We start from the raw sequence: 27,555 nt of genomic DNA, 5'->3' as shown, positions 1-27,555 counted from the left end.
ATTCCTAATTAATAAAATGGCAGTACGGGCCTGTTAGAACCCAGTGACCTGAGATTTGTTGGAGATTTTAATCGTCTGTCACCAGAGTTTCATCACACTTGTTTTTTTAAAGAAAAATCAGTACACAGTTGATGATGCTGTTAATGGAACACTCACTTAAATCAGCATTCGACCAAGGATAGAGTTAAAGTTGACTTTAAAGTAATAGTTGGTCAGTACGATCTGATGAATCGAGATTTGTTTGAGTGATTTAATCCTCCAGCTTCAAGGCTAAATTTAAAAACCAGACTAGACACTACCGAATTAAGGGAAATAAATAAAAGCAGAAATGAAGCAAGCACAGGAAGCCATAAGAGCAAAAGAGTAAATAATAATTAATAATAATAATTATTATAATAAAATAAAAAAATAAATTAAATTAATTTAAAAAAGAAAAAGTAAAAAAAAAAAAAAAACAAAACAATTCAGAATCAGAATGAGGGACAAAAGAAGAATAGCAAGGAAAAATCCACACCACCAGTCTACATGTTCCACAAGCTTTTCTACCTGTGGTAATTCACCCCCATAAAGCTGCATACTTATCAAGTGTCCTTTTCTTGACGTTTCTTTTCCTGGTCCCCATGCTTTTCCTATATACGCTCTATCTTATTTATTAGGCCTCTCCTGTAGGGATGTTAGCTTGGGAGGTGTAATTGCATATCAACTTAGGGCCTTAGAACAACATGACTGTTGATTTGTAAACTGATAGAATTACCCAGAAGGGAGAAGGTTCTCCCCAGTGTAGAAATGGGCTGGGTCTAGACAAAGTCCTAGAACCTCTGTTAGTACACATCACACATCATTCACATGCCTTTGTCCTGTTACACACCTAGAGTCAAGCTGTTGCTACTATAACTTCTATTAAGACCTTAGTCCATTTGTTTGTTTACCCAGAAGGTAAACGTGATTTCAAGTGTTTGAGGCATTTTTAAAAATTGAGAATTAGCGATCTCACCGTCCTAATAATTGGGTAATTGTATCCATTTAGAATCAGTATTCCAGTGCTTTGGGCTGATCTTATCATTCTTTGGGAGAATAATGATTTTCTTCTCTGGAATGATATCTAAATCAAGACCTGATTAGGAACCAGGAGGGGAATGTCTGCCCTCTCTCTCTGTTTCATCCCCAGCCCTACTCTTCACATCAGCTAGGGAAGTAAGGAGAAAACCAAAGTGAAAATGCATGGAAGGTAGGAGAGATAGGAGGGGGAAGAGGGAGAGCGAACAAGACACAAAGAGAGAGAGAAAAGCAAAGGTAGCAATCTCATTAAAGAGGCACAGTTAGGAAAATCCCATCAGGGCTGCCCCTAGATTGCCTGGCTTCTTGTTTTCAGTCTTTGAAATCCTCCCCAGAAATATGGTGGCCCCTCAAATTTATTCAGTAGGTTTTTATGTGCATTATGTCTTCTCATCTGTCCACAATACCCACGTTAATCTTACTGTCACAGCAGACGCAGCCCAAATCTTAGTGACTCACAAGGACAAATGTCCACATGATGTCTCTGGCTGTGGCTCAGCTTCTGTGATTTTCCTCCATGTGCCATCTCATTGGGAGGCCCAGGTTGAATCCATAGTTCTATTTAGGACTCTCTCTTCTATGGTAGAGGGGCAAAGCAAGCATCCTTGTGGAAACATGCACTGCTTCCTAAAGCTTCTGCTCATAGGCACTTTGGCCAAAGCAAGTCAGATAGTCGAGCCCAATACGAACCAGGGCAACACCAGTCTCATGGCCACAGGCAAGGGTGTGTAAGTTCTTTACAGGAAACACAAATCTGTATTTGGAGACACTCATACAACCTACCTTAATACCTGAATAAGTTAGAAAGGCTGTGGGTCCACTCCATTTATAGGTAAGCAAATAGAGGCACAGAAAGCTGAAGTGGTATGTGTATATGCATGAGACTGAGCAACAGAGCTTGGTGTAGATCTCAGGTTATCTGATCTCCAGCCCAGTGATTTGGACACCTATCTACATCTCCTTCTCCCACCAGCATTTTCTTTCATCCTAAGGTAATGCCTGTCCAACTTCAGTGGGTATCAGAGCCACCCGCGGGCCTCCTTAAAGCACACACTGATGGGCCCCACTCTGAGAATCTCTGGTTTGTTATGTCTACAATGGGGCCTACAGAATTCTATTTTTAGCAGATTCCCAGGTGATGCTGAGGGTATTGGTCTAGGGACCACACTTTGAAAACCACTGCCTTAAGGTACCATCTCCAGAACATGGTGCAATGTACAACTCCCACATTAGATTTGTGTGTGTGTATGTGTGTGTGTGTGTGTGTGTGTGTGCGCTTTATTTTCAAAAAGTAAGAAATGGATTGGTTTTATATTTAACAGTGCCTCCCTAAAACTTATGAGAGTCTGAGGGTCTTTATAGTAGTATTTCTCAAGGTGTGGTCCCTGGCCCAGTAGCACCAGCATTGCCTGGGAACTTCTTGGAAATGCAGCTTATTGGGGCACCTGGGTGGCTCAGTCGGTTAAGCGTCCAACTTAAACTCAGGTCATGATATTGCGGTTCATGGGTTCGAGCCTCACATTGGGCTCTGTGCTGACAGCTCAGAGCCTAGACCCTGCTTCTGATTCTGTGTCTTCCTCTCCCTCTGCCCCTACCCTGTTCACACACACTCTCTCTCAAAAATAAATAAACATTAAAACAATTACGTTAAAAATTAAATTAAAAAAAAAAACAAACAGAAAAGGCAGATTATTGGCTCTGCCTTAGAGGTAGTGACTCCTAACTTCTGAGTACAGGGCTGAGGCTCCTGCATTTCAACAAGTGATCCAGGTGATTTTGACATACACTCACCTTTAAGAACCATGGTTTGGCCCTACTTCTGGGGCTACACTGTAGCACCCTGAGGAAGGTCTTCCGGCTCCTGCTCTTCAAAGTGTGGATCACATGGGGCGCCTGGGTGGTTAAGCGTCTGATTTTGACTCAGGTCAAGATCTCACAGTTCACAGTTCAAGCCCCCCGTTGGGCTCTGTGATGATAGCTCAGACACTGGAGCCTGCTTCAGATTCTGTGTGTCTCTCTCTGCCCCTCCCCTGCTTGCACCCTGTCTCTCAAAAATAAACATTCAAAAAGAAACAAACAACAACCACAAAAAGTAGGGATCACAGACCAGCATTCTCCTTATCACCAGGAACCTTGTGAGAGAAATGCAGGCTTTCAGGCCCCATTCTAGACCTACTGATTTCTCCTCATGTTCTGGGGTTTCCTCTGCCTGCAGAGGACCTGGCTTCTGTCTTACCATCCAGCCATTTCATCTGTTATAACTGATTATTTACTTGACTTTTGATTATGACTTTATTCCTGGATGGTCCTTGGTTTCATACTCTGTAGCACTGGGATTTCATAAGGCCTCCCATCCTCCTGAGTAATATGGGTTCTCAGAACTTTATTTGCCTGCAGCCTCCAGTCCTCTTCTCTGCTAGGTTGGTGTGGGAGGTTTAGGCAGAGCCATCTTGGAGTGAGAGCCTCTGATTCTCCTGATTTCTATTTTTCCGTTAAAATCCTTCACCTCCCTTCATTACAACATTATCTCTTTAACTCTTTTCTTCATCTTTTGAGACTAGCATTATGAGCAATTTTACCCAATCTATATTAAACAAACAATTATAGCCATACTCTTGTGTATTCATGGAACACAAATCATCTAAAGAACGAACACGGCGGCCTTCTCATGATTTGTTCATGGAAAAACATTATATGATCAGTAGTTCCTTTCAACTGGATGCATTATTGCCATTTTTGAAAAGCATTTCTGTATCCAAAAGTTATTTAGTCTTTGCTTCAAGTTAAAAAACAAACAAACAAACAAAAAGTCACAGGCTGCAGACAATGAAATCAGAGGCACAGATCAACATCTCCAGTGTTTTCTAGGCAAACTCTGAGTCATTTCACTTTGAATGTGTGGTGTTTATATAGCAAATGCAGATGTTGTGTTCACTTACTTCTAGAGCATTTGCTAAAAGGCTTGGCTTATATGGGAAACTTTCCTGAGATATTCTGTTAAACTGTGCGTATTTTGCCTGCTGAGAGAAATTTTAAATTAAAACAAAAACAAAAATGAAAAAAAAAACAACTAGATCTTTGGCAGAAATTGAAGTAGGTGTATCTTAAGCAAAAACTTAAGGAGGATGATGTTGAATAACAAGTCAGTATAAACTCAGCCCCAACTACACCTATGTGTGCCCAGCATTGTACTGAACTGTAGGGACAGAGAGGTGCATAAAACCTTCTTTCTATCCTCAGGGGGCTTATGATCTTGCAGAATAAAAGTAACTCAAAAAAGAAAATGCAATATTTTATCATAAATCCTGTAATTGGTGCAACCAATGATTTGTCATCAATGTAAGGAAACTTCTGACAGTAAAAAGGGGAGTTAATTATATAATTTTACCCTCATAACTGGGGTAGTCTGGGGTTGTTCCCAGTACACCAGTACACCAATTATATGGTCACCCTATCTACAATTGATAAGCACAGGTCTAGTGTAGGCTTGGAACCAACCTCTTCTTGGGGGATGATTCTGGAAGAGTTACCCGGACACCAGATCAAGTGCTAAAAGATACTGGTATGCTTCATTGTCGTATTGATCTTTAGAGACCACTCATCTATTGATGAGCTGTTGTGTTTGGTGTGGGGGTCACCTTCTAAAACTGACCAGCATCAAATTCTTAGTGTCCCCCTACTCACCAGCAGTCCCTAGCACTATCATTGTCCTTGCCACCTTCGCACATCCCACCTTGGCAAAGACCGTCACCACCCTAACCCTGTGCCCTACAGATTAAATGCAGAAGGAGTTGCAGAATAAGGTTTCCAAGAATCTGGGTTTAACCCTGGCTTTACAGCAAACTAGCCATGCTACTTTTTGCAAATCCGTGAACTCTAGTCTAGAGAAGGAAAACAAGAGTTCCTGCTCACATTGTTCTTTGGTGCCCCCATCAGACTAAAAAGTGGTATAGTATATCAAAACAGGTGGACATAGGGATCAGTCTCAGCACTGACACTCCCTAGCTGGGTGAACTTGGACAAGTCTCTGAACACATCTGAATCACAGCATCTCCATTTGTAGTAACACAACCCTAGAAGGCAGTCTATTTGCCAATGGCAATGATGGGTACAGTATGTGAAGTCCCAGACAGAGTGGCTAGTGCAGAGTAAGTATTCAGTAACCAATGATGAGTTGTCATCACTACTATTACTGATGTAGTTGTTGACTGAACCATGGGGGTGGCAAAGAGTGAAGCTTCTAATGTTCTTTCAGACAAGGGACCGTACCCTTTCCCAGAACCATCTGGGAGTCATCATTCCTTTTTTTTTTTCATCTTTGTTTGATATTTTCAATTCACTTGCTAAAATTCCAGAAACAGTTTGCTGCTCATTCCCCTGCTGCATTCCCAAGCAGGAAGTAGCATGCTTGCTGGCAGGTGTTGGCTGTTTGACTGAAAGGAATAAACAAAAAGCTGTGATGACACAGTTTGCTCGAATGTTTTCTCCATTGTGTGCAGGGGAAGGGGGTTCGTTACTGAGAAGCTCACTCTGAAGGGTGCCCAAGGCGGAACAGTCAGAAGAGGCATCAGTCAGTATTGGCATCTGGTAAACGTTGCCATCAGAAAACCTGTGTCGTGTCAATTATTTAAAAGATCATCTTGTCCAGAGATGGTGATTCTCATGGCAACTCCCATTGATTAGTAGTGGTGCCCTGGGAACCATTGGGAAGTTACTTGGCCCTGGCTTGAAGGAGGGCATGATTAGTGGTGTCTGCCTGGGATGGAAGGTAAAAGAGCACATGCGCTCTCTTGTGGCTGCACCTGCCCTAGTACCTGAATTGTTTGTCTGCAGGACTGTCATGTGAGCAAATGGTCTCATGCTTCAGTCGCTAATTTCTCCATCTTTAATAACTCTTGTATTCCCGGATTTAGCATGTTTTTATAATAGCTCAGTGATCAAACAAAGACTTGTTTAATTCATGTTGTTCTTCCCTACCCACTCCGTTTTTTCCTTCCTTGAAAACAATAGACTTCTATTCATGCAAATATTACAGCTACTTATATATTCATAACCATTGTAAAATGGGAGAATGGCCAATAAAGAAGATAATAACAAAAGCTGGAAATTATTAGATAAATGAAGATAATAATTATTTAAACCATGTATAATATATTTAGAGTTCTTGATAAAAATACTGTTTTCAGCTATGGTCTACCTACCATCTATTTTTTCTCATACAGAGCACAGGGTATATGTCATCTCTTCTCCTGTGTCACAGTTGGGATAACAAATTTATATTCTTTAACGTTTTATTTTTTTATTTTTGAGACAGAGAGAGACAGAGCATGAACGGGGGAGGGGCAGAGAGAGAGGGAGACACAGAATCCGAAGCAGGCTGCAGGCTCTGAGCCATCAGCCCAGAGCCCGACGCGGGGCTCAAACTCACGGACCGCGAGATTGTGACCTGAGCTGAAGTCGGCCGCTTAACCGACTGAGCCACCCAGGCGCCCCAACAAATTTATATTCTTAAAGTAATTAGAAAATAGTGATTCATTTGCCTTTGATAGGAGTTATTTACCATATTTTTTCATCTCCAACAGATACCTGTTGGTATTCAGAGATGGGTATGTCAACATTGAGAATGTTTCCAAATTTTTTGTCACTCTAAAATCCCACTTAAGCCAACTCTTGCTCAAGAAGGGCTCTTACAGGTAACAGAGCAAAGCTATGAGGAGCTACTACAGAAATTTGATAGTGACTATAGAACAGTTCCTGGTATGTGTGTAGAACACACAGAATAAGGAGATTATAGGACTCAGAGCAGAACATCAGGGGGAGAAATGAATGCATCAGGAAGCTTCTTTCTTCTTCAAATATGAACCCTTCCCAACCAGAACAGCTTTTGAGATGGAAATACCTGGGGGGGGGGGGGGAGGGTTATACGTTAGGGCCTGAGGGTTGCTACCCATCAGAGGTCTCCTTTTATTCTGGAATCTGGAGAAGAAGAAAGGCAATATGCTTTCTGCAGAAGACTTGCTGTCATATCTACACTTCTTGGAATGGGGTCATCAGACCACCCTCTCCAGCACATGTCACATCCAGGAACGTCTGGAATCAAATGTTATGTGTTGTGTGCAAGATTCTTCTGTGGAAAGGATGCATAGCTTTCATTAGAACCTCAGAAGCATCTTGGGAAGCCTGGGTAGCTCAGTCAGGTAAGCGTCCGACTCTTGATTTTGGCTCAGGTCATGATCTTACGTTTTGTGAGTTTGAGTCCTATATTGGGCTTTGCACTGACAGCGTGGATCCTGCTTGGGATTCTCTCTCTCCCCCTCTCTTTCTGCAGCCTCCTCTCAAAATAAATAAATAAACTTAAAAAATGTGTCTTTAACTGTAGAAAAACAAGAACATGCAGGAAAGAGTCCTTATAAATCACATTGGCTTATTTAATAAAAAATAGTGAATTTAGGGATTTAAATCTCTCTTCTGGTTATTCTTGTATTTTAATATACTTTGGTGTTTATATCACCAAAATACTTGCATATTAATTTAGTTAACATAGTATTTGCAAATGGTATTTTTTAAAAATCTGTATTATCTGTATTTTGAGACCGCACCCAGAGATTTATGACTGTACTAAATATTAAAAGCTGAAAGAGGTACCTTAGTTTAAGAAACTTTATGATCATATTCTCACCCTGTTTAAAACCTTTTTAAGGTAATTAATCTTGTTTAATTTCATTCCCTGAGTTACTAGTGAAGTTAAATATTTTAAGTTAGTTGCATGGCTTTGCAGAATCCGTTCATGCCCCACTGATGTTCAGATCTGTTGATGGAGTGACTTAGAATTGGGAACAGGATGCCTCCCACGCCCCCCCCCCAAAAAAGAAAAAGATATGTAGAGAGAAGTAAAGAGAGAAGGAGGGGAGATGGTGAGCAGAATTTCAGGGCCCAATTTCCAGCCCCTCCGCAGACCCAGACTGCTTTTTAACTCTGGAACACAACCCAGAATTCCCTCTCCTCCCCATCCTCGGGACCAGAGATGTTATTTTAACCCAGAAGATCTCAAAGTGTGGAGTCTCTGGATCATCAGCATCAGCGTCACATGGGAATTGACTGGAAATGTGAATTCTGATGTCCCACCCAGACCTACAGAATTGGAAATGTGGCGGTAGGGCCCATACTTTGTGCTTTACACAAGGTAGGTGATTCTCATGTAGGTTCTCATTTGAGAAACATTACCTTAACCAGATAATAGCTCCAGAACTTCCTTGTGAGAGGATCCTTGTGCAGTGGATCAACATACACCTTCTCAGGTCTTTTCTTGGAGATTTGATTCAGTGGGTCTGTGATGAAGCCCCAGAAATAATGATTGTTAATGAGTATGTACACGGATTCTCATCATTAGGAAGCTTTGGCTCCACCCAGCTGGCTTCCTTCCCATGTCCCACGGCACATTGCCTGCTGCCCATGGGCCACGGAGATTTCCGGCAGCCTGTCCCCTCAACTCTTAGTGTCCAGGCAGGCCTGAGGCAGATGACATCTTTGGACCGGCCATCTCTGAACACCCAAGTTCGTACGCTGTGGCATGTCTACGGATGTTATGAGAAGGTCGTGACGCCTTCCAGACATCACCCCAGGCCCCCAGAATAACCCACAGTAACCAAGCCCTTCTTCTCCCATCACTGAGGACCTGTGAAAGACTCAAGCCACCCAGACAGCATCTCTTCGGCCCGGCCCCCGGGCTTCTCATGGATGAAGCAGTATCTGAAGACAAAGGGAGGAAGTCAGGGAGACCATAGCCCACTTATATCCTTATTTGATTTTTACATAAAACATCACACTTTCGGCGTTTGTTTTGTGTAATGCATTTTGTTGCTTTATTGCAATTCATAGCTAAATGTGATGCATCCTTTTGTAAGGAGCTCCATGTCAGGATAATAAACACTAATGCTCACTGCCTGCTGTAATAGAGGGGTTCTAAGGCAGCTGCTGCATTCTCTTGTCTGGGTCTGTAGCTGTCCTCCTTGCTGTCAGCTGTCTCAGATCAAGGCTGTCTGTGTCCGGGGAGCCCTTTAGCTTACTGTCTGTGGTTGGTTCTGGTCTTGGTGAACTGCACACCGTATGTCAGGGGTGGACGAGAAGTCCAAGGAAGACAGTCTCCAAGTCAGCTCCACCTCCTATTGCCCTACGTCTGAGGTGCATTCACAGCGGGCCACAGCTGGGCACACCAACTTGGATGGAACAAGGAATGGTGTACTTGACACATCATGTCGGGAGTCCTGATGCCACATAGCAGTGACCATAGAAGAAATATTTCAGGGGCACCTGGGTGACTCAGTCAGTTAAGTGTCAGACTCTTGAATTTGGCTCAGGTCATGATCTCGCGGTCTGTGAGTTCGAATTCTGCGTCCGGCTCTGCACACGCAGAGCCTGCTTGGGATTCTCTCTCTCCCTCTCTCAGAAATAAATAAACTTAAAAAAAATGTTAATGTTTATTTTTTTTTTGAGACAGAGAGAGACAGAGCATGAGCAGGGGAGGGGCAGAGAGAGAGGGAGACATAGAATCTGAAGCAGGCTCCAGGCTCTGAGCCATCAGCACAGAGCCCAGTGCAGGGCTTGAACCCGGGAACCATGAGATCATAACCTAAGCTGAAGTTGGACTCTCAACTGACTGATCCACCCAGGTGCCCCTAAATAAATAAACTTAAAAAAAAAGAGAACTATTTCATTTCTCAGAGACCTTTTCCACGCCATTGATTTGATAGTGATGTCTACTTCTTATTTTTTTTTAACATTGTGTTGCGAAAAAGGAAGAATTTGTAGAACACCTAAAAACATACCTGCCATATTTTCAACAAAGGCAGGCTCCCTTCTTCTCTTAGCTATTCCTCGGCTGTTTGCATAGTTGATTTTCCTGAGAAATGGCTTCTCTACAAGTATAATAGAAGTATTTGCTTACCAGATGTTTACCAGGGACCCACTATGTGCCTTGCACTACATTTCAGATGCGGCACCAAGTGCAGTCCTATGTAGCACATAGTATTTAGTGTCATCCCAAATCCCAGATGATGGAGCTGGGACAGAGCAGTATAAATGAATTGCTTATAAAGTAAGCAAGATCCAAGATTTACACCACATACTCTGCTCTGAAATCTCTATTCTTGTTTATTTTTTTATTTAAAAAAAATTTTGGAGAGGCGCCTGGGTGGCTCAGTCAGTTGAGCATCTGACTTTGGCTTAGGTCATGATCTCACGGTTGACAAGTACAATCCCGCATTGGGCTCTGTACTGACAGCTCAGAGCCTGGAGCCTGCTTCAGATTCTGTGTCTCCCTCTCTCTCTGCCCCTCCCTTGCTCACAGTCTGTCTCTTTCTGTCTCAAAAATAGGTAAACATTAAAAAAATTTAATGTTTATTTATTTTGGAGAGATAGAGTGGGGGATGGGCAGAGAGAGAGGAAGACACAGAATCCGAAGCAGGCTCCAGGCTGTGAGCCATCAGCACAGAGCCCAATGTGGGGCTCGAACCCAGAAGCTTAGGATCATGACCTGGGCTGAAGTCAGACACTTAACCGACTGAGCCACCCAGGCGCCCCTGAAATCTCTCATTGACTATTGATGACCCAGACTTTAGCTTTGAGAGGCTCTCCACCTAGAGCCTGAAGTCTGGTGTTTTTACTCAAAGCCCTCTCCACACACACACACACACACACACACCACATTCACAAACGATGTTTCTCTTAAAAACGAATTTTAAGACAATTGACTGTGTTGTTTCATCTTGCCAGCTGTACTTTCTCTGAAGAGTGAATTTACTGAGCACAAATCCCCAGGGAGAAACGGCTAATTAAGGCACAGGCTTCCTAGCCAGCTGTTTCACACAGAGAGAGGTAGTTCATGTTTAAATATCCAGGCTGTAAAGGGGAGGTGAGGCAGCAGAAGGCCTCTGCAAGCTGCCAAGAGATATTTCTTGTTGAATGGCACTGGAAGCAGGGACTGACAGGGTGCAATCTGTAAGTAACAGGACAGCGGGCTCCCCTAAATCACGTCAAGGAAGCTCTGGGCGAAACCATAACCATGGATTCTCATGTGCTATGGCATTGAAGGTGCCACTTGGATATCTCCTCAATACCTTCCTTTATTGTACTTGCTTTCAAGATATCTTTAAAACGACTTCCGATTAATACCCTCCTCCGAAGGGTTATTGCGAGGTTTAAGTAACGTGCACACAACAGAGAACATAATGAAGGTGACTTTTATCTATCTATTCCTATTTAGTACAAATATAATCAGATGAGGCATACGGTTTTAGAAATATTCTCTTCTAATATTATGTTGCAGGGTCTTTCCATACAGTTATATACTAGCAGATAAATTGTGTTAGTTTATAACTTGTTCACATTTTTCCTGTGGTTGAATATTTAGGTTGATTTTTCATGCTTTACTGTTTCGGTTTTTTCAATGTTAGGATGAATTACTTACCACTGAATCTTGGGGCCTCAACTGTTGCCCTGGGTAATTCCTACATGTGAAATTGCTCAATCTACATGTATGCATATATTTTAAGGTCTTAGATATACAGGGCCAAATTGTCAAGGGTGCTGCAGAACTTGGTAAAGGTCCCACGTGGCAACTCTGACTGAGCTCCCAGAATGCAGAGGGGCTTGCCTAGGACCGAGCGTCCTCCAAGGTGGCAACGTCCGGATCCACACGTAGAACTAATGAGTCTAAGTCCTACCCTGTATGGCATTTAGCACTCCTCTGTCCCCGGGCATGGAGCCAGGGGTCTGGCTTCTGGAAAAATTAGTATTTGCTGAATGTCTGTTATGCGCGGTGCAAAGCCAGAGCCTACATTAGTTTCTGTTTGCTTGTTTGTTTGTTTTCAAAATCTAAACGACATCTGCAAATAGATGTTACTATTCTTATTTTGCTTTGGGGAACAGAGAGGTTAGGTGACTTGTTAAAGCTCACACAGTAAAGCATGGCTGCCTAATTCCTTCTGTATGACTGACCTAGCACAGATGTACCAGGGAGCTACATCTCTTTCCAGATCACACCTGCCGGCATTGATAAGAAGGACACTAACATCATGGCAGGCACATTGATGCTTCCACTCTCTCAGTTACAAGAGGGACACCTCCCTCCTTCCACTGATCTAACTGACAGCATGAGAGAGAGGAAGGGGAGTTGAAACACAGGTGGGTAGCCCATGGTAGGAACCTTCAACTTTGTTCTCTGGTGAGCCCGAGAAAGATTTAAGGATAGGGAGGGTAGAAAGGGTAGAAAGGAGAATGAAGAAACAGAAAAAAAAATAGAGCGGTTTCCAAAGGATGATTCTTCAGAGAGAATTCTTAGCACATTTAGTCATAATGACAATCACTGCTCCTTCCTTCCAGTCCTCAAGTCAGGCTAGTGGGGTCATTTCCTGTTGAGAGGGTATGCTGTAACTTCCTGAGGTAGGGGCTGACTGAAATACGCTGTATCCTTGGTAGCCTCTATCCACACTTTCGAGTGCTGTGCAGATGAATTCTCCCTGCATCCAGAGGGAGTATGCCTTGGGTTGTTTTGAAATTGTTTAACTCTCTTCCATGAGTGTCCGTGTATAAATACACTCTTACTCAAAGAGGCCATAATCCCTACTGAAGAGTTATTAATTATACACGTACCTAGTGTTTGTATTCCAGCTTTCCCCAGGGAGCCCAAAGCACTTTGCAAATATGAATTGCAAACAATAAATAATGCCTTTGACTTCTAAGAAACCTGTCTCTGAGGGCTTAAGTTGATGCCTCCCTGAGCATTCTTACAGGAGTGAAGCCCTCCCTTCCTAGGGCAAGAACAATCACTTCCGCTCTTCTCCAGTAAGAGAATTGTGGCTGAACAGACCCAGTTTTACCAAAGTGGCACGAGGATATGTGAGGGAATGACTTTGCAATGATGTTTTGCAAGACAGATAGGGGACACTAAGCAGGCGTTTGGAAGCCAATGTGGCTTTATGCTAATATGAGACCAAATCTTGATCCTGTGTACCTGTTGACATGTTTTCTGAGAGGCAGGACAGAGTAATAGTCACAATTAGCCGGCGTTCCAGAGTTCAGACCCCAGTGCCTCTCTTCATATTACCAGTGAGGCCCCGGGTCAGTTAAATGGACTCCCAGTACCTCACTTCCTGTGTGTACAAACTGGGTATATTGATAGCATGTACTTCATGAAATTCTGGGAATTGAAGCCATATTAAGTACTTTTAGAGTTATCTGCAGCATGCCGTTCATAAATGTTTGCTCGTGTCCTAATTATTATTTTGATTATTATGCAATCCCTGAAGCTATTTTGCAAGAATTCCATATGCTAATCAACGGTGAGCATAAGGAGAGGGGGCGTGGACAAAGTATGGGCTACAATTTGACAATCCCATGTTGAGTATTGGCTCTGAAGCACCTGAATGGCTAAATCTCACTGTTGGCTAAAAGAACTCGTTTCTTGTCCTACTGAAAGGAGTTATCCAAATGAAAGGTGTGCACATAGGATGGACCTATTTATTTCATAGCTTGCTCTATTTTGAGTCCCTCGCCCAGGGAAAGCAACAGAAGAATTATTTGGGCCATGTTTTGGTTTAACACAGAATCCAACTGCAGTGGAATTAGTATGTAGCAAGTGTGATATTTTAGGCACAGTTTTGTTTGCAAAACAGTAAATAAATGAGAACCACTGGTTGCTTTCTATATAAACCTGCTTCTCCTAGGAAATCATCTGTTCTGAAATTTCCCATTCACTAGGCAGAAATTTGAACTTGAGATGAGGGTCAGGTCTTTCCGAATTCTTCAAGGCTGCTGCCTACCCAGCAAATTGTACACATCCAATTGATATCAATTGGTAATGAGACCAGCTCTCCAGGTGGCTTGTTTCAGTGCTCGCCACCACTCTTGCTTCTTTCCAATTCCCTATTGTGTAAATGGAGCTCTTAAATATGGTGCTGCATTAAATCAGCTCTTTGCAGAATCATTTTGCAACCACAAAAATGATGGAGTATTAAGCCCAAGCCAACTAAGATGATGATGATGATAATGATGATGATGGTGATGGTGATGATGGTGATAATGATGCGGCATTATTTATCTTGATCCCATATGGAATTCTTGCAAAATAGCTTCAGGGATTGCATAATAATCAAAATAATAATTAGGACACGAGCAAACATTTATGAACGGCATGCTGCAGATAACTCTAAAAGTACTTAATATGGCTTCAATTCCCAGAATTTCATGAAGTACATGCTATCAATATACCCAGTTTGTACACACAGGAAGTGAGGTACTGGGAGTCCATTTAACTGACCCGGGGCCTCACTGGTAATATGAAGAGAGGCACTGGGGTCTGAACTCTGGAACGCTGGCTAATTGTGACTATTACTCTGTCCTGCCTCTCGGAAGACATGTCAATAGGCACACAGGATGAAGATTTGAACTGAGCCCCCACAGCATGGAATTCTACAATGATTTTGTCATTGGAAAGGGTATGGAACTTCTTTCAAAGAGTGTTTTTTTATTCTCATACATTCTAACAAGTCTTTGAGCTGGGAAGCAATATCCCTAACTTACTATAAAGCAATATCTTATTACACATGGTTGACTGCAAACGTAATTGGGTTGCAGCCAACACAACCCCCCGTCAGTGGCTCTCCGATCGCTGTTTCCAGCCACCACTTTTCTCCAAAATTCAGTCCCCACATCTCTTGCTGTTTGTTTGCCATCTTTAATTTTATTTTTTTAATGTTTATTTATTTTTGAGAGAGACACACACACACACACACACACAGAATGTGAATGGGGGAGGGTCAGAAAGGGAGGGAGACACAGAATCTGAAGCGGGCTCCAGGCTCTGAGCTGTCAGCACAGAGCCTGACATGGGGCTCGAACCCACAAACGGTGAGATCAGACCTGAGCCAAAGTGGGACGCTTAACCGACTGAGCCACCCAGGAGCCCCTGCCATCTTTAACTTTATATTATAACCTTAATATCCCACATAAATTATAGTAGTTAAACCTACTTTTGTTCCATTTTAAAACTTGTCTTTCTTTTCTTTCCATATTGCCTGTATTATCTAAATTAATTCCTTCCTTCATGCATTCATGTTAACTACCATATGCCAGATGCGTTTGATACATGCTGAAGACACAGAAGTAAATGAGATATACAGGAACCTCTGTCCTCCTGGATCTTGCATTTTGTTGGAAGATGTGAATACACTGCGAGAAATAGAATTAAAAACCGTGAAGTTTCCTGTGAGAAAATACAGAGTACTATGAGAGCTCCTACCAAAACTGGGGGAGGGCTGCAAAGAGGGATTCCCTAAAGGAGAGAGGGTTCTCCTCAAGTAGCAAAGGTTGGTGGGGCCGGCTGGTTGGGTGGGGTGGATTCCAGTAGAAGAGATGGCTCCAACAGATTCTTGGGAGGGAGGACAGTGTGTGGAAGAGCTGACCGACGTCCAGTTGGCCACAGAGAATGGGGTGAGTGATGTGAGAGGGGTCAGCTGGCACAGAGCACCCCAGACCTGGAACCCTACAGTCATGGCTCTTCTCTTTGCCTGAATACACCCAACCTTTCACCAAATCCTGCTGATCTTGGTGTTGCCCTCTCATAATTATCATTTCTCTTATTCAGTCTTGCCTTGATAGTACCTAAAGGCCTTTAGATGGTTTGCAGGGCTCCCATCCCTCACTGCCCTAAGTCACTGAGGCCTGGAGTTCTCTGGAATTCTTCTCAAATATATCCTACCATATTCTTTCCGTTAGAAACTTCACTGACTCCCCAACCCCCTGCAGTGTAAACCCAGATTCATGAGGCAGGGTACACAGCCCCTTATTAGCATGTGGCATAGCCGGGATTTACATGGGGAACTGAATTTCCTGCTTTAACATTCCCTTCTCTGAACTAGAATGTATTGTCAACCATGAAGAAGTGCTTGAGGAACTCTAAAGATCTTTGCTAAATATCTGGAGACACAAATGTAGTTACTTTATTTTTCCTCCAAGCAATGCACACTTGTCTCTTTTTCAATATTTCCATAAGTGAACAAATATGTTTGATGTAGTGAAAAAAGTAACATTAGTCTTCTTTGTAAGCATAGGTCTTCTGAAACATATTCATCCTTTCACTTGGCAAGTATTTAGGCAGCCCTTACTATATGTAAGAACAGTGGAGGAAAAACAAGAAAGGTTGCAAGGATGTAAACCTCTTTTGGCCAGAGTATAGGACTACAGGAAGGGTTGGGTAGACATGGCTACCAGATTGAGATAAGGTTAGAGAATACAAGTCTTTGGACTTGACTATGTTGATAGGTAGGGAGTATTCTTCACAGTGAAGTCACATTGTCAGGCATGGTGAAGGAAGGTAAATTTGGTGTTGATACAGGAGAAAGGACTAGAGAAAAGGAGGTCAGTGGGAAGGCCATGCATGGCTCAGGCATTGTAGAATGTCGGGAGGATATCCTTGAATAAAGTGGCCACCTTTCTACCTGTTAATATGCTCCTGTCGAAGCTGGGACATTTCCACTAGGTCATGACATTTGTTTTGTTTATAAATTTAGATTTACTTTCCATCCTCCCGAGGAGGTGTGAGCTCCATGAAAGCAGAATCCTTTGGCTGAGCAGTCCCAGTACCCAGCAAATAAATAAATAAATAAATAAATAAATAAATAATTTAAAAAGGCACACAGTAGACATTGATTAGGCAGAAATGTAGAGGATTCACTATTAAGTACATGGCCTCTGATTGTTTTTTTTTTTCCTCAAAGGACTATTATTAATGTTTCCTCTTTTTTTTTTTTTTTTCTTTTCTCCCATAGGTGTACTACATAATGTTTATCATCCCAGGAGAGTGCAGTCTCTTGTCTTTTCTCCCCAGTTCATATGTAATGCGTACATCTTTTTTGAGAGGTTAAAGCAAATAGTTAGGAAAGACACATGTTATGTGTAAGCGTGCATGTATGCAAGTGCATGAGTGAGAGGGTATGAGTGCGTTAGTATGTTGTGGGTATGCGGGTATGGGGAATGATGTTCTTTATTATTATTTCATTTCTATTGGACCTCATTTTCAGAAAGGAGGGGTTGAGAAGGAAAGCAGAAAGTATTCTGGACTGCTACTGTAGTTTCTTCTCTCTTTATGTCTCAGCTCAGGAGGCGGAGACCCTCCTCCAGCTTCTTATCTACCTCAAATCCATGGCGGCGTGCAAAGGGCATAGTATAGGCCTTGGGTTCAAAGCCCCATATTGCCACTCAGACTTCATTTTTAACTTCCCTGAGCTTCATTCCCCAATTGTAACAAAAACAGTACCTTCAAAATTATTGTCGTATCACAGCCTCTGACCCAAGGGAGTGGCTGGTTCCTCTTAAGGGTGGGACAGGAATCTTGGAACGGGTCTTGGGAAGGAGCCAGAGGAGTCTCTTTGAGCCCACATCCTGGGACATCCCCAAGTGCTCCTCTGTTCGCTCATCAAGTGCAACGTCACACATAAATATACAAGAACTTTCACAAGGGGAGGCACGGGATGGGCACTCCGTAAACTCCACTTTTATCCTCTGCGCACATCCCTCGGATGCAGGTCACTGTCACCACGGCTAAGGCCCATGTTGGAATAAGAAAGAGTCAGGATCCAGGAGGGACCCCATCCTGGATAGGGCCCTCACTTCTGAGCAGATGGGACTCCCCCGTTAGAGGAAACCACCCCACCCCCCGTCAGGAAAGACCGCCATCCGAGTGTCTCTGCGCCATTAAACAGGATCCTGTGGTTATGTCTTGATGACTTTGCATTGTAAAAAGTGCCTGAAGTTATTCATGAGCTAGTTACGCTGTTTGTTAATGATTTTAGAAAATGGTCTAGGAAATCATCTCTAATTGACCATCATTTATATTTTCATTTATGGAAGTGCCTGAAGCCAGCACTGACTGCTTCAGTTTCTGCATTTGGCAGGCTGCATGGGGCTGGTGGGTGCATCAGGAAAACACAAAGGCCCAGGCGTGTGGGTGCCATGTGGACCATGCTACGCCTTTCACATATTTCAACTTTGGAAAAAATCATCATTCTATCTTCAACATTTATTTTTAATGTTCCCTCTTCACCCTTTCTAAGTGGTGCACACAGTATTAGATGGTGAGGATACTTTTTGACCTGATTATTAAAAACAGGTTGGCTCAGCACCTTGTCATATGGATGTATTTGTGCTGCTGGGTCAAATCACCACTGGCCCCCCAGTCCCTGGACTGACATCCTTAGAAGATATATCAGAGCTGTCATCCAGAGCAGTGCTTTTGACTTTATAAATACCGTTTAGAAAAAGCAGAATTATGAGTTGAAGAAATAGTGAATGGTTTCCTGTAGGCACACAGGGTTCACATCCCCAATTTCTTTAATCTTCTGCTCATTTTCCATGTGTATTCCTGCCTTCCATCCGATCACGGACATGTGCATCTTCCTCTTTTTCTTTTCCCAAGGTTTGCGTGTTCTTTATGATTCCAATTCAGGTGTTATCACCACTGACAAGCCGTCCCTGATTTTCCAGTTTTTTACCTGGACGTATGCATTTCCAGAATTTGTCTTCACTCTTTCATATTCATCTTCTACAGTCCTGCGTCACTCGCTAGGCTGTGCATGTCTTGGGAGAAAGGCTGTATCTCTCTTGTCTAAGCCAGTGTTCATAACACCGTTCCTGGAACAACACAGTGTGACCGTTCTGTCCACTGTATGCTGATGGAGGGCCAGCTCTGACAGAGCTCTGCCCTGGGCACCGTGGGACATGCAAACACAGGAGCATAACTTCCTCATTGGAGGCAAATAGTGGCTCTCAGTGGCATTTTAGCCAACCAGATAAGTCACAAATCGTGACCTCATATTTCTGTGAATCTGCATTCTCACTACCTGTTGTCATCAATTTTTTTTAAATGTTCAAAACTACATGTACAACTAACGGTTCCAAATATTGTAAAGTTTTTAGTGCCATGATCAAAAGCATCTATATCCAAAAGCATTGGCTCATAAAAAGTGAACATAAAATTTACAAAAGCCGCCTCATCCTGAATTCTTTAAAGACTAATTACTATGTTGAGTTCTAATGACTATTGCCTTCAAACCCCATAAATCATATACAAATAAGAGGAGAGAGTTTTTAAATGTAAGTGAACTCTAGTTGGGTCTCAGCAGAAAGGAAAATAGATCTTTAGTAGCTCAATGAAATCTCTAAACACATAAAACATAGCCAGTGTTTCCCATGGAGTTTTGTGGACTGTGCCTTTTACACATGCTGTAGAGTGAATTCAGAGAACAAGCCTGAGCCAGAGGAACCTGTTTGGTTCCAGTCATCTGTATCAACTGAAAAATAGAAAAGTAAAAATAAAAAAAAGTAAGTAAATTCCTCATTTCATCATTCGGTGTGTCTTTCTTTTGTCAAAAAAAAAAAGGCTGACATCCCGTGATGCAGGCCATAGGGAAACAAAGTGTCTGGACAGAGTGCCACGGAAGAGGGGTAACTGGTCTGCATTGATTCCCAGTAATGGGACTCTGTTGCCATGCAAATGACTTTTGAGTTAAAAGTGAGACAGGTTGTGGAATATTTTGTGAAAACGTAAACAGAAGCACTGAAATAGAAGATAATTGTTACTTCTTAAGGTGCTGAGAATAAGACTGAATGAAATAAACCAGAACCCATCACTGAACAAGCTGGAGGATTTGGTACCTGTTTATTACTTCCTCTGAGGGTTTTCAAGGTTGTTTTTGAATAAGAAATGAATTGAGCCCTAGAAAACCATCATAGCTGAGTGGATCTGGGAATGCTCAGAGCATTGCAGTTACTGACTCATGAGAAATTCTCAAATAGCAGAGAATATATATATATTTTTTAGAATAGCTGATTCTTTTCGGTGCTAATCTCTCCTCACCTTGCCCAAGATAGAACTAGGAAGAAGAGCCTTAAGGTTTAACTTTGCCATGAAAATTCACTTTATCTTTCACGGGGTTTGCAATTCTTTCAGTATAAATGTCTCCTTTTTTCCAAGTAGCTTAAAAATATAGGATTTTTTTTTAATTTAAAGACATTAAATTTAGCATTCAGTTGTGCATGCAGTGATTTGAGGACAAACTCTGGACAACTGAGTTTGGCTTCAGATTGGCCACAGATTGGTGTTTAGGTTTTCTCTAAGAAGTCTGGCTAAGTAGGATTAACATACAGATAGGCCTTCATCCCAAGGTTGTTATTTTTATATGCTGGGCTCCAAGGCAGAAGTGCAAAGCATGGCTGGTACCCTGAGGAGAAATTCAGATCACAAGTCAGAGGGAAGATCTGGGTGTAATGACTAATATCTAAATGTACCAACTGCGTTAGACAAGCTACACTTTATTGTAAAATTTATATAGACAAATAGTGAACATGTCATCATTTTTGAGGTACAAAGATGAAATATGAGAAAAATCAGTTTAGACAACCCTAGAGCAAAATAGGCAACTGATGATAGTTTAATAGTACTGATTATACCCATAACAATAACTAACATTTGTAGCTATAAGGGTGATAATTATTGAAACGATCATGATCAACTCTGAAATAATTGTTTGCATTATATGTGTGTAAGATGGGTGAGATAAAAGGAATATTTTTCACTCACCACCAAACCATTCACTCATTCAGTCTATAAAAAAAATTCAATAAATATTCATCGAGCCCCCACTATATGCTAGACATTTTTTTTTTCTCAGCACTGGGAATACCCCAGGAAAAGATACAGGTAAAGCTCTGTTATCATGAAGTTTATAATTAAATGGACGGTGAAAATCACTAGGCAAATTAAAAAATGCATGACTTAAGAAATGAGCAGGATAGTGACAAGTGCTCTGAAAACTTAGTTATGTGGAAAACCAGGCCTTTCCACAATGTCTGACCAAAATCTATATAGGAGATATTTTTACATAGTGACTCAGAATGAGTTTGTATGACTAGAACAATATGTCTCCTATGTATAGTGAATCATGTTCAGATTTTCTGTTCTAGACCCTTCCATTTTATTAAATCTATGCCTTTATGGAACTTGCATTCCAGTGCAGGGAAATAGGCAATAAGTAATAGATGTAACAATAAGCAAAATGCTGCAAGGTAATAAGCTCTGTGTGGAGAAGAGCAGGTTAATATCAGGAAGTCAGGAATATGTGTAATTCAGGTGAGGGTCTCACATTTTTTAACATGGCAATCAGAGAAAAACTCTTTAAACAGGTGGTATTTAAGCAAAACCTTAGAGGATTTGGGGGGGGGCAGGAGGCAGGGGAGCCATGTGTATATCCAGAGAAGAACATTCCACACAGAGAGAATAAGGAAAGCAAAGTCCAAGACAGACATATGCTTGCTTGAGAACTTGGAAGGGAAGCATTGTGACTGGACCCCAGTGAGGAGTGATAATGGAGTAGGTGATGAGGAAAGAGAGGTAATGAAAGCCTTAGGACCCTATAACCACAACAAAGATATTGCTTTCTACACTGGGTAAGATGCGGGGGGGGGGGGCATTTAAGGGCTTCAAGCAGGGGAGTGATTGTTCTTTTTAATACTGATTTATAGCAACTGATCTGATTTACACTGATATATGCTTTATTTATCACAGGATTGTTCTAAATGCTCTAGTAAGAGTAGTCTATATGGGGCTAAAGCTAGAAGAGGAGTAGTTATGACTCTATTGAAATAAAATGGATAAGGGAGAGAGCCAAACCATAATAGACTCTTAAAAACTGAGAATAAACTGAGGGTTGATGGGGGATGGGAAGAAGGGGAGGGTGGGTGATGGGCATTGAGGTAGGCACCTGTTGGGATGAGCACTGGGTGTTGTATGGAAACCAATTTGACAATAAATTTCATATTTCAAAAAAAGAAACAATCTGGGTGAGAAATGTTGGCTGTTTGGATGAGAGTAGTAATAATGGAATTGGTGGCAAGTAAAGAAACTGATTCAAGATATATTTTGAAGGGGGTGTGTAAAACTATGTCACACCCTACTGGAAATGAGACAAGGAGAGATATCAGGAGTGGTTCCCAGATTTTTTGGCCGAGCACATAAGAGTATAGGCTTGCCGATACTTGAGGTGGAAACATATTTAGTAAAGAGGATCATGAATTCAGGCTTGGGCATATTAAAGTTTTAGGTTATTAGGCATCCAAGTACAGATGTTGAGAGGAGATTGCCAGTAAGGGTAGAAGACCAATTTGGAGATAGAAATTTAGAATTATTCTACATTTAGACAGTATACTGGGCTCATAATGTCCCCCAAATTCACCCCAGAATATGATCTTATATAGAATTAGGGTTGTAACACATATAATTAGTTAAGATCAAGTCTTGCTGGGTTAGAGTGCATTCTATATCCAATGACCAGTGTACTTATAAAAAGGACGGATAGGGATACTCAGAGATGCATGATGACACATAGAGAAAAGAAGGACATGTGACATGACAGTAGAGGCAGAGATTAAAATTATGCAGCTACAAACCAAGGGATGCCAAAAGTTGTCAGGCCCCAAGAGAAACTAGGAAGAGACAGCAAAGAGTTACTTACCCCTAGAGCCTTTAGAGGAAGTACAGAAATGCTGATGCTTTGATTTTAAATTTTAGCCTCCAGAACTATGTGTAACAACAATTCTAGGAAACCAAAAAGATAATATTGGAACCATAACACTGGATGAGATTGTCAAAGCAGTGAGCATTGGTAGAGAAAAGTTCATAGACTGAGCCCTGGGACTTCAACATTAAGAGGGTGAGGAGAAATAGAGGAATCAGCAAGAGGGAAGATGGCCAGTAAAGAAGGAAGGAAACTAGGATAGGGAATGTTTTGGAATCTAAGTGAAGAGTTTTACAGAGAAAAAAGTGACTGTAGACAATGTCAATGGGAGTTAAAATGGGGATTTTGAGTGGAAAATTGGATTTAACATGAAAATCATTGATAACCTTAGAAATAGAAGTTTTGGTGAAGATACAGGGTTGAAATCTGACTAAGAGTAAATGAGAGAGAGGAGCTGGAGATAGGAAATATAGATAAAGCCTCAGGAGATTTTTTGTAGACCAGAAGAGAACAGAGAAATATGGCAATGGCTAAAATTAAGAAAGTTGAAGATATTTCTTTTATTTCCTTCCTTCCTTCCTTCCTTCCTTCCTTCCTTCCTTCCTCCCTCCCTCCCTCTCTCCCTCCCTTCCTTCCTATCTCCCTCCCCCTTCCTTCCTTCCTTCCTTCCTTCCTTCCTTCCTTCCTTCCTTCCATTTCCTCCCTTCCTCAGCCTACCTTCCTCCCTCCCTCTTTCTTTCTTTCTTTCTTTATTTCTTTCTTTCTTTCTTTCAGGAAAAATTCTAATACGAATGAAGTAGTACAAAGAATTAAAGAAAAACTGTAAAGGAAGGAGGGGTTGCCTGAGTGATGTGTTCAAGTACATGAGAAGGATGAGAAGGAATGCATAAAATGATACTAGGTGAGATCATAGGTAGTTCGTCTAAGTTAAAGAGAAGAAGGTAAAACATACGGGTTCAGAAATTGACGGGTTAGTGTATAAGGTGGCAGGAGGTTGTGGTACTTATTTTCTGGTTACTTTAGTTTTCTTGGCAGAGCAGGGATATCCCCTTAGATTAGGGAAGAAGGCAGAGGTGGAGGCCAGAGGACAGAAGAGAAGACATTAAAGAGCTGTCTGAGCTGCAGATGCACAACTTAGCAAATGCACTGAGACAGAGAGGACACAAGAAAGACCCACTTGAAGTTGGTGGGGTTGAATCTGAAGTGGCCTACCAGCAGTCTGCATTGTTTGTATTGTCTTCTGCCAGCTAAACCAGGCAGGAGTTGAGAAAAAGTCGGTTGCATTTTAGTAGTTAAAGTTCTGCCAAGCAAATATGTCCATTCAGTAAAGCGTGACCAAGGTAAGTAAGACCATATAGGAAAGGATGGTTTACAGTGATGGGCCATGTAGTTTCAGCTGGGTAAGGAGAGAAGAGAGGACATGGAGAGGTGGAGGAACAATAAGTAGTTGGTGAAATTAGTCTTTCTAGGGATTATGGGAATCCAGGTATTAGAAAAAGGGAGCCAGAAAGGGAGAAGTTGTATTCAGAAAGTAGGATGCCCGGGTGACAGCTGGTGATGGATTGAAGGAGGGTGTGTTAGCTGAGCTGGAAACAGGTGTGGAGATGCACAGTTTACTTTGTAGAGACCAGATGGCTGCTGATAACTAGGGTGTGCATCATGTATGCAGGGGTGCTGGTGAAGGAACCCAACAAAACAAAGATGACTCCTAAAGCTTTGAAGTGAGCCCCCAGTGGGTGGGTGGTGCCACTGAGTGGGGCAGTGAAAACGGAAGAGAAGCTAATTGGTGAAAATGGTCTGGTTAGTAGAGACTAAAGGGTGCAGAGGAAGCCACATAATTCGGGATTGATAGGGATTGATAGGGAATGGAAAAGATTCAACATGTAAAAGAGCTCCTGCTTTCAAAGTGAAATGATAAAGCAAGAAACTGACAATGCTCTGTGGACAGAAATATAAGAATGGACTCCACTGCAGGGGTCCAGTGCCTTCATGGGTTTCTCTTTTGATGCTGAAGATACCACATTTTGTACATCAGCCCAGTCACATACGTGTCTAAAGCCCTTTATGGGACCCCTTTTTAGAAGAACAAGTCTAGGTTCTTTGCCTGGACTGTCTCTTTACTGCGCTGTTCCAAGTTCCCACTCAAGGTACAGGATATTAGTTTTTCTATCTTTCAGAATGAGAACGCTTGGTTGGGTGCAGATCTGCTAAGATTTTCATCAGTGATGCTGGTCTACAGCTTTACTGTTCCAAGCATGGTAAAATTTAGCCACAGTGCTCTGCTTAATTTCTACAACTGCCTGAGCATATCACCTTATTTTTTTTCCCTAGCTAATTTCTACCTTCCGTCAACAAGCCTCTTTCTCTGAAAAGCTTTCTTACTACCTCAACTCTTTTAACCGTTCATCATTTTGAATTCACAAAATACGCATTCTGTATTGTCTGCCATATCATTCACTTTTCTCTTTGTGTCACCATCCACTTTCTGTCCATCCACTCATCCATCTACCCAATCACATGCCTTTGGAGTCAGGGTGGTATAGTGGAAGGAACATATACTTTAAAGTTCTATACTCCTGAATTTGAATCTTCTTCTCCTTCTCATTATTATTATTATTATTATTATTATTATTATTAATTTATGTAGCTGTTTACCTCCCTGAAAATCTATTTCCTAATCTGAGGATTTGATTTAAAAATATCAATATCGTTACTACCGGGTTAAATGTCTAAAACATAGAGGTGCTTAAGAGCAAGCCAGCATGATCTTGTTTTTGCTTTAAACTGGATCAAAAACTTCTCAATGATAGAACTGTAGCATTGTAACTGTTGTTTATTTAAATTCTGACACACAGTAGGCATTGAAAAATTATTAGTTTATAATTTTGTTGGAGTGGTAATAAAATTCTCCAGAGTGGATACTTTGTTCAACAAATGCTTTCTGGAGACTGAAGACAGCAAACCCTGCTTTATACTTTGTAGACACAGGGATGAACAAGCAACTATCTCTCCTACAGGACCTTAACAAATTCAAGGAGAAAGGCAAAATAATCATGATAAATTGAGTTTGTTTGTTTGTTCGTTTGTTTTATTAAAAGTGAGCACAGTGGCAATATAGTAAAATATTTTATCAGTCTTAGGAGTGAGTAGAGACCTGGGTCACCTGAGATGGGTTTTGATGAATTAGGAGGAGCTTACCAGGCAGATAAGGAGTTAGGGGTATGATTCCAACTACAGGAAAAGAAAAACACACAGAGGTAAGAAGGAGCATTATTTGGGGAGGTGCTGAGTGTTCAGGTATGATTCAGATGTGGGTAATATATAGGTGATAAAGTTGGAAGGTAAAAATAAAAGGCTTTGTATGTCAGGCCAAGAAGCTGAAATACATCATATAGAATTAAGGAGGCTTGGATTTTTTTTTAATTATTCATCACTTCCATATAACACCCAGTGCTCATCATAACAAGTGCCCTCCTTAATACTCATCATCTATTTAGCCCACCTCCCACCCACCTCCCTCTGACAACCCTTAGTTTATTTGGCTTGGAATTTTTTTTTTTTAGTTCTAGAGTCACATAGCAAAATATGCACTATTCCCACTCATGGCTGTGTGGAAGACAGAGAAGGAAGAATGGGAAAGTGGGAACCAGTAAAATAAAAGAAAAAGAAATAATGTTTTTGAATAACTGAGATGCAAGCATCATAACCCAAAGGCTTGGCTCAAGGCATTCAACTAGAAATTTTTTTGGATTTTACAGGTTTGAGTTTCCACTTCATATTTTTTCTATTTTTATGAGAAGGAAATTGTCAAGCAGGATATGAATAATAAAATGTCTTGCTAAATGGTATATGGTATTCTTTGTTGAGTATTAGAGCAGCTTTGAAAATAGGCCCAACAGAGAGACACAGGGAGAAGGTATGTGAAGATAAAGGACATCAGAGTGACGCATCTACAAGCCAAGGATTGCCAGGATTCACAGAAACTAAGAAGAGGCATGGGAGTATCCTAGCCTCGAGCCTTTGAAGAAATATTTTTAACTTCTAGGCTCCAGAACTATTGTCGAGAGAGAATAAAATGTATGTCGTTCAATAAAAAAGAAAGAGGGGGCACCTGGGTAGCTCAGCTGTTTGAGCATCCAACTCTTGATTTCAGCCCAGGTCGTGGTCCCAGGACGGTGGCATTGAACCCTGCATTGGACTCCACACTGAGCATGGAGCCTGCTTAAGATTTTCTCTCTCCCCCTGCCTCTCTCTCTCTCTCTGTCTCAAATAAAAAATAAAAAGGAAAGAAAGAAAATAGGTCCAACATCTCCCAAGGAGAGCATGGCTTCTCTCTCCTCAGCCAATTACATCCACATAGATATGTACAGAGCATCTGGCATTGGTCAACTTAATGTCTATACAAATCCAACAGTAAGCTTATCAAACCTATGGGTCTATGGGTATTTGAAGTGTGGGATCCCAATGGTCAGGACTGCAGAGAAAGAGTGTTCTATGGGCTGTGTCTTATGGGATGCAGAGGACTGATACAAAGCTGTCCAGAATAGATGTGACCAAATCCTGGTACGCCGAGTTGTTACTTTGTAGAGGCTTTCCACTACACTCCTGGAAAACCAAAGAGTTCTGCTGGCCAACATGAGGTTGTGGGTTGAAGGTGGGTGGAGTGGGAGAGGACAGTGGCAGCAGCAGCCTAGAGACAGCTTCCCATTCCTACTTCAGCTCAAGAAGCTCCGTATTTTTTTGTTTTCTATACTAGCGTTCACTATCATTTGAATGCAGTGTTCTAATTTGAAACCAATTTGAAAACGACTGGACTAGGCATATAGAGCAAATCCAGATGTGTGGGAAAGAAATAGAACCCTAAATACTAACAAGAGACAGAAGGTTCAAGACAGATGGTGGGAATTCAAACCTGAATGAATTCCCTAAAACA

General features: G+C 41.7%; 1 protein-coding gene across 5 annotated transcripts in view; it reads left to right on the top strand.

The window, feature by feature from the left end:
- Nucleotides 1-27,555, top strand: part of CNTNAP5 (contactin associated protein family member 5) — an 801,874-nt gene that overhangs the window by 718,016 nt on the left and 56,303 nt on the right. The gene's annotated exons all lie outside the window — the stretch shown is intronic.

The sequence above is a fragment of the Acinonyx jubatus genome, chromosome C1 (genome assembly GCF_027475565.1).
Source record: "Acinonyx jubatus isolate Ajub_Pintada_27869175 chromosome C1, VMU_Ajub_asm_v1.0, whole genome shotgun sequence".
NCBI classification, from domain to species: Eukaryota; Metazoa; Chordata; class Mammalia; order Carnivora; family Felidae; genus Acinonyx; species Acinonyx jubatus.
This window is presented reverse-complemented; position numbering and strand designations above follow the sequence as displayed.